Genomic DNA, 12696 nt, shown 5'->3' on the forward strand with positions numbered 1-12696 from the left:
ATGACCCCATAGACGGCAGCCCACCAGGCTCCTCTGTCCCTGGGATTCTCCAGGCAAGAATACTGGGGTGGGTTGCCGTTTCCTTCTCCCTTGCAGAAACCCTCTTTTACATTCTCAGCATGGCTACACACACATAGTTGCAAAAAGCTTAAAATGATACAATCTCCAACTGTCTCAGGACTCCACCAGAAAGTGAAAATGAAGTCGTTCAGTCATGTTGGGCTCTTTGTGATGCCATGGACTGGAGCCTGCAAGGCTCCTCCCTCCATAGAATTCTCCAGGCAAGAATACTGGAGAGGGTAGCCATTTCCTTCTCCTGGGGATCTTCCTGACCCAAGGTCTCCCACATTGCAGGCAGACTCTTCACCATCTGAGCCACCAAGGATATCCAAAGACTCCACCAAGGAATCCCCTTCTTTAGGGCATCTTCCCCACCCAGGGAGTGAACCCAGGCCTCCTGGATTGAAGGCAGACTCTTAACCTTATGAGCCACCAGAAATATCCAGGCCTTCACCAAGAAGCCCTCAAATGCCACTTATACCCACCAAGATTCTGTGACGCAGGCCTAAGCAAAGCTTGGTGAGAGGAGAGTGAGCCTGGAGAACCAGGAAATGCTCTAGCCTAGGCTATAAAGACCTGATTCATCTCAGCTCAGTTGTCTCTGGACCCCAGCCTGCACTGAGGTGGTGACTCTACAACTGAAAGTTGGAATTTCAGCCCCTTCCCAAGCTAGTGCTTGGATTACAAAAAAGCAGGTAGCTGAGAGTTGGCCACTGCTAGAGAAGACTTCAGAGTCAAATTTATGTGGTCTTCCCAAATGTATAACCAACTGGGCCTTCACCAGATTGTGAAACTATAATACATACATGCATACATAAACACAAAAATAAATTTACTATTGCTAGGTAAAACTGGTTCTTTTGTCTTTTCAGAGATATGTATCTTATTTATGAAAAAATAACAACAAAGTAAATACTATGGTGTTTTTTTTTTTTCCTTTTTTAGAACTTTTGATAGTGCTGAAACATTTAAAATATGTCCATAATCATATAGGTTTTGCAACTCAACTTCTAAATAATTAATGGTTTCAGGATTTAAGTAAAATTTAAATAATTCAATTAAAAATAAGATTACAAGCTCTTCAAGTCAATGCTTTCTATTAAGCCCCTAAGAAACATATTTTGAAAGTATCTTTGACAAAGAAGGCAAGAATATACAATGGATTCAAGACAATCTCTTTAACAAGTGGTTCTGGGAAAACTGGTCAACCACTTGTAAAAGAATGAAACTAGAACGCTTTCTAACACCATGAACAAAAATAAACTCAAAATGGATTAAAGATCTAAACATAAGATCAGAAACTATAAAACTCCCAGAGGAGAGCATAGGCAAAACACTTTCCAACATACACCACAGCAGGATCCTCTATGACCCACCTCCCAGAATATTGGAAATAAAAGCAAAAATAAACAAATGGGACCTAATTAAACTTAAAAGCTTCTGCACAACAAAGGAAACTATAAGCAAGGTGAAAAGACAGCCTTCAGAATGGGAGAAAATAATAGCAAATGAAGCAACTGACAAAGAATTAATCTCAAAAATATACAAGAAACTCTTACAGCTCAATTCCATAAAAATAAATGACCCAATCAAAAAATGGGCCCAAGAACTAAATAGACATTTCTCCAAAGAAGACTACAGATGGCTAACAAACACATGAAAAGATGCTCAACATCACTCATTATCAGAGAAATGCAAATCAAAACCACTATGAGGTACCATTTCACGCCATTCAGAATGGCTGCGATCCAAAAGTCTACAAGCAATAAATGCTGGAGAGGGCGTGGAGAAAAGGGAACCCTCTTACACTGTTGGTGAGAATGCAAACTAGTACAGCTACTATGGAGAACAGTGTGGAGATTCCTTAAAAAACTGGAAATAAAACTGCCTTATGACCCAGCAATCCCACTGCTGGGCATACACACTGAGGAAACCAGAATTGAAAGAGACACGTGTACCCCAATATTCATTGCAGCACTGTTTATAATAGCCAGGACATGGAAGCAACCTAGATGTCCATCAGCAGATGAATGGATAAGAAAGCAGTGGTACATATACACAATGGAGTATTACTCAGCTATTAAAAATACATTTGAATCAGTTCTAATGAGGTAGATGAAACTGGAGCCTATTATACAGAGTGAAGTAAGCCAGAAAGAAAAACACAAATACAGTGTACTAAAGGATATATATGGGATTTAGAAAGATGATAACAACAACCCTGTATACGAGACAGCAAAAGAGACACTGATGTATAGAACAGTCTTTTGGACTCTGTGGGAGAGGGAGAGGGTGGGATGATTTGGGAGAATGGCATTGAAACATGTATAATATCATATATGAAACGAGTCACCAGTCCAGGTTCGATGCACGATACTGGGGCTGGTGCACTGGGACGACCCAGAGGGATAGTATGGGGAGGGAGAAGGGTTCAGGATGGGGAACATGTGTATACCTGTGGCAGATTCATGTTGATATATGGCAAAATCAATACAATATTGTAAAGTTAAAAAATAAAATAAAATAAATTTTTAAAAAATGCATGAAAGGGTGGGATAGAGTGGAAGGTGGGAGGAGGGAGGTTCAGGAGGGCTGGGACACATTGATGGCTGATTTATGTTAATCTACGGTGGAAACCAACACAATATTGTAAAACAATTATTCTCCAATTAAAAATAAATAAATTTTTTAAAAGAAAAAAAGTGTCTTCTATGAAATTCACAAATTTCTTTCTTGCTCTCAACTACATCTAAAGTTTTTCATAAATTCATTGCTAGAAATAGGGTTTATAAATTGACTTTGAAGTCTAAAACCTTATATTGCAGACAAAAAAAGAAATTTCAATGTCAATGACAAAGTAACAGTAAATTTCAAAACTGAGTCAAGTTCTTCTACCACTCTTAACCTTTCTCTTTTTTCTAAATTTGATAGTTTCTGGTCAGGAATACTCAGTCAGTTTGTGCAGAGTTGGATAAATAAAATGTGTGTCAACATGGTGTGCAGTCATTAATTTTGGATGATTTTGCCACCATTTGATATAGAAAAAAATATCTGACTAATGCTAATCTAAGAATATATTCAGCTAGAGCCAGTGATTTTGTTATTAATACTCTACCTAAAAGAGAAGGCAGATAGAAAAGTGAAACAATATTTTAGCAAAAGAAAAAAAAAAACACTAGATGTATATAAACAGCTTATAGACAGAAGACTGAAAAAAGTTTTATATGACAATTAATTAGAAATACTGAAAAAATTGATGGCTGCATTGCATAGGAGACAGCATTAAACTTTTAGAGTTTGAGTGCCCATAAAATTTTTTCACAATAACATTGAGGCAATTTATTTTTCTCACAAAAAAAGAAGATAATGTTTTATAAGATATAGTACAAATGTAAATCTGACAATGTGGCCCCTTCATAAATTTGCCTTTATGTTTGCTTTCAGTCTTATGATTTAAGGAAATGAAATTGCCTTCAGTTTTATCATAAAAGATTTTAATTGCTACACTACATAAAACATCTGAGTAAATAAAACTATCTTAGTAAAGAAATGTTTTCTGGGATGACTGTTAATTAGAGATACACAGCCTTTCCAGTCTATATTTATTAGTAAACTCTGAAACAAGCAATATTTTATGGCTAATAAAACCAAAAGAGTGACAAATAAAGAAGTTTAGGATTACTACTTTTTATTTAGAAAACATTTTAATATCTTTTTCTGCTTCCATGTTTAATAGTATAGGAGAAAAATAATGCATGGATAACATTTTTCCCACATGATTTTTGTTTTGTGCCTTTTATCTTGATATTTATAATTATATATAATTGTTCAGTTCAGTTCAGTCGCTCAGTCGTATCTGACTCTTTGCGACCCCATGAACTGCAGCACTCCAGGCCTCCCTGTCCTTCACCAACTCCTGGAGTTTACCCAAACTCATGTGCATTGAGTCAGTGATGCCTTCTAACCATCTCATCCTCTGTGATCCCCTTCTCCTCCTGCCTTCAATCTTTCCCAATATCAGGGTCTTTTCAAATGAATCAGCTCTTAGCATTAAGAGGCCAAGCACTGAAGCATCAGTTCTTCAGTGTGCAACCTTCTTTATGGTCCAACTGTCAAGTTCATACATGACTACTAGAAAAACCATAGCTTTGACTATGGACCTTTGTCAGCAAAGTGATGTCTCTCCTTTTTACTACACTGTGTAGATTTGTCATAGTTTTTCTTCAAAAGGAGCAAATGTCTAAATTTCATGCCTGCAGTCACTGTCCACAGTGATTCTTGAGCCCAAGAAAATAAAGTCTGTGACTCTTTCCATTGCTTCCCCATCTATTTGCCATGAAGTAAGGGACTGGATTGGAGAAGGCAATGGCACTCCACTCCAGTACTCTTGCCTGGAAAATACAATGGAAGGAGGAACCTGGAAGGCTGCAGTCCATGGGGTTGCTGAGAGTTGGACACAACTGAGCGACTTCACTTTCACTTTTCACTTTCATGCATTGGAGAAGAAAATGGCAACCCACTCCAGTGTTCTTTCCTGGAGAATCCCAGGGACGGGGGAGCCTGGTGGGCTGCCGTCTATGGGGTCGCACAGAGTCAGACATGACTGAAGTGACTTAGCAGCAGCAGCAGCAAGGGACTGGATGCCACCATCTTAGTTTTTGTGACTGTTGAGTTTTAAGCCAGCTTTTTCACTCTCCTCTTTCACTTTGATCAAAAGGCTCTTTAATTCCTCTTCAATTTCTGCCATTAGAATGATATCTTCTGCATATCTGAGGTTTTTGATATTTGTCCAGAAATCTTGATTCCAACTTGTGATTCATCCAGCCTGGCATTTCACATGATGTACTCTACATTTAAGTTAAATAAACAGGATGACAGTATACAGCCTTGACATACTCCTTTCCCAATTTGGAACTAGTCTGTTGGCCCATGTCCAGTTCTAACTGTTGCTTTTTGACCTGAACACAGGTTTCTCAGGAGGCAGGTAAGGTAGTCTAGTATTCCCATCTCTTTAAGAATTTTCCACAGTTTGTTGTGATCCACACAGCTTTTACATAGTCAATGAAGCAGAAGTAGATGTTTTTTCTCTATAAAAACCCAAAAGAACAGGGTTTGTACAGCTTCCATATTGGTGAACACATGGAGATTTAAGAAAAGTGATATGTTCAGAGATGTTATACAACCTCCCCACTTCCTGTTCATCACTTACATCTAGGTTATATCCTTGTGTAATAAACTAATATTGCAATAAGTAAAATATTTCTGAGTTCTGTGAGCTTCTCTAGCAAGTTAATTAAATCCAAAGAGAAAGGTCACTGGAACTTCCAATTTATAGTCAGTTGGTCAGAAGCAGAAGTGTAAGCCTGTATTGGCAACTGAAGTGGGAGGCAGTCTTATAGGACTAATCATTTACCTACAGGATTAAGGTACAATTGAATTAAATTATAAGACACCCAGCTGATATGCCAAAGGATTGCTTGGTGGTGTGAGTAAAACCCCACATACACACACATTAGAATTGAGTGTGCTGCTGCTGCTGCTAAGTCGCTTCAGTCCTGTCCGACTCTGTGTGACCCCATAGACGGCAGCCTACCAGTCTCCCCAATCCCTGGGATTCTCTAGACAAGAACACTGGAGTGGGTTGCCATTTCCTTCTCCAATGCATGAAAGTGAAAAGTGAAAGTGAAGTCGCTCAGTCATGTCCGACCCTCAGTGACCCCATGGACTGCAGCCTACCAGGCTCCTCCATCCATGGGATTTTCCAGGCAAGAGTACGGGAGTAGGGTGCCATGGCCCTCTTCAGAATTGAGTGTAAAACTCTACATCTAAATTCCATATTGCTACCCAAATCGTGTCTCATTATTAAGAATCAGTACATATTTATACCATTGGCCATACACACAGAATGGTGACCAGAAGTATTTTTTGAAATTATTGCCACTGAATTAGTTCACCTTTTTTATTTTCTTTCATGGCCATCCATAAGTGAAGCTCTAATTTTTTAGTGCTTTACTTTTAGCTAGGGCTAACATTTCATACAGTGCATTTGGAAACTGTTCTCAAGTTTTATTATTTTAACATCAACTAGTTATAAGTAACTGTATACATGGTCATATTTGTGGATTGACAGGAGGAGTAGGTACATTGGAAATCTGAGCGTCTTGCTGACAGAATATGCTCACACTTTTTGGAATTGTTTATGTTTGATCTTATACATAACACCACAACTGATAATAAGCTAATAATAGCCTACTCAATCCTATGGCTTATTGGAACAGATAATACTCTGTTTATCATGTACAGCTCGGGTTACATATTTTTTGCTGTGCTATACTAAACATTCTGGGTTTGTTTGTTTTTTTCCCATTACTCAGTACATGAAAGCTGCATGTTTTCCAAAGAAGATTGGTTAGAAAAACAACATGAACAAGTCTCATGGCCTGACTCAATACATAAAGATACCCACTGGATAGTATTTGATTATTTGCTTTTTAAATATGATCACCTAACAAATAGTTTTGAAACTGATGCATATAAGACCCATGCCTTGATGAAAGAAATTACAGAAGAAACAAATAAATGGAAAAACATTCATGTTCATGGATTGAAAGGTTTAATATTGTTAAAATGTCCATACTACAGATTCAATGCAATTCCTACTGAAACCCCAAAGACTTGTTTTTTTTTTTTGTTTTGTTTTTGTTTTTTTTGCAAAAATAGCATTAACAATTCTAAAAATTCATTTGGAACCATGAAGATATCCAATTAATGGAAAAGATGCTAAGAATAAACAATGGAGGAAAGATACTCTCTTCATCAAATGGTATTGGGATAGTTGGATATCCAAATATAAAAGAATGAAATTGATCCCTTTTCTTACTCTATATACAAAAAAAAAACCCAAAATGAATTAAAAAATCAAATGCTAAGACATGAAACTGAAAAACTCCTTGAGCAAATCATAAGGGAAAAGTTTCATAACATTTGTCTTGACCAAAACTATTTTTTTGGATGTGACACCAAAAGCACAATGAACAAAAGCAAAAATAAATAACTGAGATGGTATCAAATAAAAACTTTTGCACAGAAAAGAAAACAAGCAGTAGAATCAAAAGGCAATTTACAAAGTGGGAGAAAATGTTTGCAAACTATCTATATGATAAGGGGTTAATATTTACAATATATAAAGATCTCTTAAAACTCATTCAATCAGTTCAGTTCAGTTGCAGAGTCCTGTCCGACTCTTTGCGACCCTATGAATCACAACACAGCAGGCCTCCCTGTCCATCACCAACGACTGGAGTTCACTCAGACTCATGTCCATTGAGTCGGTGATGCCATCCAGCCATCTCACCCCCTGTCGTCCCCTTCTCCTCCTGGCCCCAATCCCTCCCAGCATCAGGGTCTTTTCCAATAAGTCAACTCTTCGCATGAGGTGGCTAAAGTACTGGAGTTTCAGCTTCAGCATCAGTCCTTCCAATGAGCACCCAGGACTGATCTCCTTTAGGATGAACTGGTTGGATCTCCTTACAGTCCAAGGGACTCTCAGGAGTCTTCTCCAACACCACGGTTCAAAAGCATCAATTCTTCAGCGCTCATCTTTCTTCACAGTCTTGCTCTCACATCAATGCATGGCCACTGGAAAAACCATAGCCTTGACTAGACGGACATTAATTGGCAAAGTAATATCTCTGCTTTTCAATGTGTGATCTAGGTTGGTCATAACTTTCCTTCCAAGGAGTAAGCATCTTTTAATTTCATGGCTGCAGTCACAATTGGCAGTGATTTTGGAGCCCAAAAAGATTCAGTCTGACACTGTTTCCACTGTTTCCCCATCTATCTACCATGAAGTGATGGGACCAGATGCCATGATTGTAGTTTTCTGAATGTTGAGCTTTAAGACAACTTTTTCACTCTCCTCTTTCACTTCATCAAGAGGCTTTTTAGTTCTTCTTCACTTTCTGCCATAACGGTGTTGTCATCTGCATATATGAGGTTATTGACATTTCTCCCGGCAATCTTGATTCCAGCTTGTGCTTCTTCCAGCCCAGCATTTCACATGATGTACTCTGCATATAAGTTAAATAAGCAGGGTGACAATATATAGCCTCGACATACTCCTTTTCCTATTTGGAACCAGTCTGTTGTTCCATGTCCAGTTCTAACTGTTGCTTCCTGACCTGCATACAGGTTTCTCAAGAGGCAGGTCAGGTGGTCTGGTATTCCCATCTCTTTCAGAATTTTCCACAGCTTATTGTGATCCACACAGTCAAAGGCTTTGGCATAGTCAATAAAGCAAAAATAGATGTTTTTTCTGGAACTCCCTTGCTTTTTTGATGATCCAGTGGGTATTGGCAATTTGGTCTCTGGCTCCTCTGCCTTGTCTAAACCAGCTTGAACATCTGGAAGTTCATGGTTGACGTATTGCTGAAGCCTGGCTTGGAAAATTTTGAGCATTACTTTAGTAGCGTGTGAGATGAGTGCAATTGTGTAGTAGTTTGAACTTTCTTTGGCATTGCCTTTCTTTGGGATTAGAATGAAAACTGACCTTTTCCAGTCCTGTGGCCACTGCTGAGATTTCCAAATGTGCTGGCATATTGAGTGTAGCACTTTCACAGCATCATCTTTCAGGATTTGAAATAGCTCCACTGGAATTCCATCACCTCCACTAGCTTTGTTCATAGTGATGCTTTCTAAGGCCCACTTGACTTCACATTCCAGGATGTCTGGCTCTAGGTCAGTGATCACACCATCGTGATTATCTGGGTCATGAAGATTTTTTTTGTACCGTTCCTCTGTGTATTCTTACCACCTCTTCTTAATATCTTCTGCTTCTGTTAGGTCCATACCATTTCTGTCCTTTATCGAGCCCATCTTTGCATTAAGCGAACTTTTTCACTCTCCTCTTTCACTTTCATCAAGAGGCTTTTTAGTTCCTCCTGACTTTCTGCCATAAGGGTGGTGACATCTGCATATCTGAGGTTATTGATATTTCTCCCAGCAATCTTGATTCCAGCTTGTGCTTCTTCCAGCCCAGCATTTCTCATGATGTACTCTGCATATAATTTAAATAAGCAGGGTGACAATATACAGCCTTGATGTACTCCTTTTCCTATTTGGAACCAGTCTGTTGTTCCATGTACATTTCTAACTGTTGCTTCCTGATCTGCATATAGGTTTCTCAAGAGGCAGATAACAAAAAAATAAAAAAAAGTAAAATAAGTAACTCTATTAAGATAAAGGTAGAAATGGCAAACAGGTGTATGAAAATATACTCAGCCTCACCAATCACCAAGGAAATGCAAATCTAAAAAGCAATGACATATCACCTCATGCTCAAAGGATGAAAGAAAGTGAAAGTGAAGTCACTCATGTCTGACTCTTTGTGATCTCATGGACTCTAGCCTACCAGGATCCACCAGCCATGGGAATTTTCCAGGTAAGAGCTCTGGAGTGTGTTGACATTTCCTTCTCCAGGGGATCATCCAGATCCAGGCATCAAATCCGGGTCTCCCACATTGTAGGCAGATGCTTTACCATCTGAACCACCAGGGAAGTTTTGCCTGAAGGATGACTATTACCAAAAATAATGATAATCCTTACATATCCTTGGAGGGAGTGTAATGGTGCAGTTCCTATGAAAAACAATAGGGAAATAACTCAAAAAATTAAAACTAGAACTACCATATTATCCAGTCATTCCATTTCTGGGTTTTCATCCAAATATTTAAAATCAGGGTCTTGAGGAGATATTTGTACACCCATATTCACTGCAGCATTATTCACAGTAAAAGTCCTTCCACAGATGAATAGATAAAATGTGGTACTATATACCTGCAATGGATTTTATTCACCCTTCAAAAAGAAGGAAAGCCTACAATACATAATACCGTGGATGAATCTGTAGGGCACTGTGCTAAGTGACACAGTCACAGAAAGACAAATACTGCCTACTTCCACTTATATAAATTAGATAGGAACTATTCAAACTCTTAAAACTAGAGAGATGAATAATAACTTCCAGGGGCTAGGAAAAGGGGCATTGCAGTGCTGCTATTCAGTGTGTATAAAGTTTCAGTAATGCAGAATGCATTCAGTTCAGTTCAGTTCAGTCACTCAGTCATGTCTAACTCTATGCAACTCCATGAATCGCAGCAGGCCAGGCCTCCCTGTCCATCACCAACACCCGGAGACCACTCAGACTCATGTCCATTGAGTTGGTGATGCCATCCAACCATCTCATCCTCTGTCGTCCCCTTCTCCTCCTGCCCCCAATCCCTCCCAGCATCAGGGTCATTTCCAATGAGTCAACTCTTTGCATGAGGTGGCCAAAGTATTGGAGTTTCAGCTTCAGCATCAGTCCCTCCAATGAACACCCAGGACTGATCTCCTTTAGGATTGAGTGGTTTGATCTCCTTGCAGTTCAAGGGATTCTCAAGAGTCTTCTCCAACACCACAGTTCAAAATCACCAATTCGTCAGCACTCAACTTTCTTTATAGTCCAACTCTCACACCCATACATGACTACTGGGAAAACCATAGCATTGACTAGACGGACCTTTGTTGGCAAAGTAATGTCTCTGCTTTTTAATATGCTCACAAGATTGGTCATAACTTTCTTTCTGACGTTTCAAGGACCAAACGTTTTTTAATTTCATGGCTGCAATCACCATCTACAGTTATTTTGGAGCCCAGAAAAATAAAATCAGCCACTGTTTCCCCATATATTTGCCATGAAGTGATAGGACTGGATGCCATGATCTTAGTGTTCTGAATGTTGAGCTTTAAGCCAACTTTTTCACTCTCTTCTTTCACTTCCATCAAGTGGCTCTTTAGTTCTTCACTTTCTGCCATAAGGATGTTGTCATCTGCATATCTGAGGTTATTTATATTTCTCCCGGGATTCTTGATTCCAGCTTGTGCTTTCTTCAGCCCAGCATTTCTCATGATGTACTCTGCATATAGGTTAAATAAACAGGGTGACAATATACAGCCTTGATGTACTTCTTTTCCTATTTGGAACCAGTCTGTTGTTCCATGTCCAGTTCTAACTGTTACTTCCTGACCTGCATACAGGTTTCTCAAGAGACATGCCAGGTGATCTGGTATTCCCATCTCTTTAAGAATTTTCCACAGTTTATTGTGATCCACACAGTCAAAGGCTTTGGCATAGTCAGTAAAACAGACTATGAAAAAAATAAAATAAAAAAAAATAAAACAGACTATGTATGGGGCCACCCAAGACAGCAGGGTCATTGTGGAGAAGTGTGACAGAATGTGGTCCACTGGAGAAGGGAATGGCAAACCACTTCAGTATTCTTGCCTCGAAAACCCCATGAACAGTATGAAAAGGTAAAAAGATAGGATATTGATAGATGAACCCCTGAGGTCAGTAGGTGCCTAATATGTTACTGGAGATCAGTGGAGAAATAACTCCAGAAAGAATGAAAGGATGGAGCCAAAGCAATAACAACACCCAGTTGCGGATGGGACTGGTGATAGAAGCAAGATTCAATGCTCTAAAGAGCAATATTACATAGGAACCTGGAATGTTAGTCCATGTATCAAGGAAAATTGGACGTTGTCAAACAGGAGATGGCAAGAGTGCACATCATCATTCTATGAATCAGCAAACTAAGATGGACTGCAATGGGTGATTTTAACCCAGATGACCATTATATCTACTACTATGGGCAGGAATCCCTTAGAAGAAATGGAGTAGCCATTATAGTCAACAAAAGAGTCCAAAATACAGTACTTGGATGCGATGTCAAAAACAACAGAATAATTTTTGTTCATTTCCAAGCAAACAGAATGCATTAACCTGCTCATTTTTTAACAAGATGATATTGTATACTTAAAATATTTTTGAGAAAGTAGATCTTATGTAAAATGCTTTTTCTATAATGAGAGAGAGAGAGACAGAGAAAGAAGGAAAGAGAGTTATACTTGTTTAAAAAAAAAAAAATACACCTAAGTTGCAGGAATACCTGTCCACATAGCTGGGCCTGAGACTATACTTTCTTTTGTTCTGGGCCCTATTCACAACTACCAGCTGTAATTTTTTCCCCAATTTATTAAATTGGAATACTTCATATCTAATATATTACCATTAAAATCAGAAGAGGCTAACAATTATTGTGGTTCTTCGTAGTGATTTTAGCTTAAGATATAGTGACTTGCTTTTCACCTTTGGCAAGTTTCAGACAATTGACGTTTAGAAATTTTCTACTATTACAAGACCTTTCATTTTCAAAAGGCTTATATCATTCCTCAGTCAATTATATACCTCAGCATATCCTGTCATCAATATAACAGACCATCTCTGGATTATATTGTGATACAGAGAAAGAAAACTAATATATTTTTGGGTTAAGACAGTGTCTTTGTTCCATAAAGGGAAACTGTTAGCAATCATTTTCATTAATTGTTCTAGAAGAGCACTTTCCAGATCAAAAGTTGAATGCCAGTGCCAGAGAATATGACTATTTGTTCCAATAATAATTGGAAGTACCATGCATGAAAATAGCAACTGCAGTTTGAGGCATCACCTGATTATGTATGCAATAATTTACCAAGAACTATACGGTTTTTATACTGCTCCTAGAGGTGAGATTTTTTTTTTTTTAATGATAC

This window comes from Bubalus kerabau, chromosome 12, assembly GCF_029407905.1.
Source record: "Bubalus kerabau isolate K-KA32 ecotype Philippines breed swamp buffalo chromosome 12, PCC_UOA_SB_1v2, whole genome shotgun sequence".
In the NCBI taxonomy this organism is placed as follows: domain Eukaryota; kingdom Metazoa; phylum Chordata; class Mammalia; order Artiodactyla; family Bovidae; genus Bubalus; species Bubalus kerabau.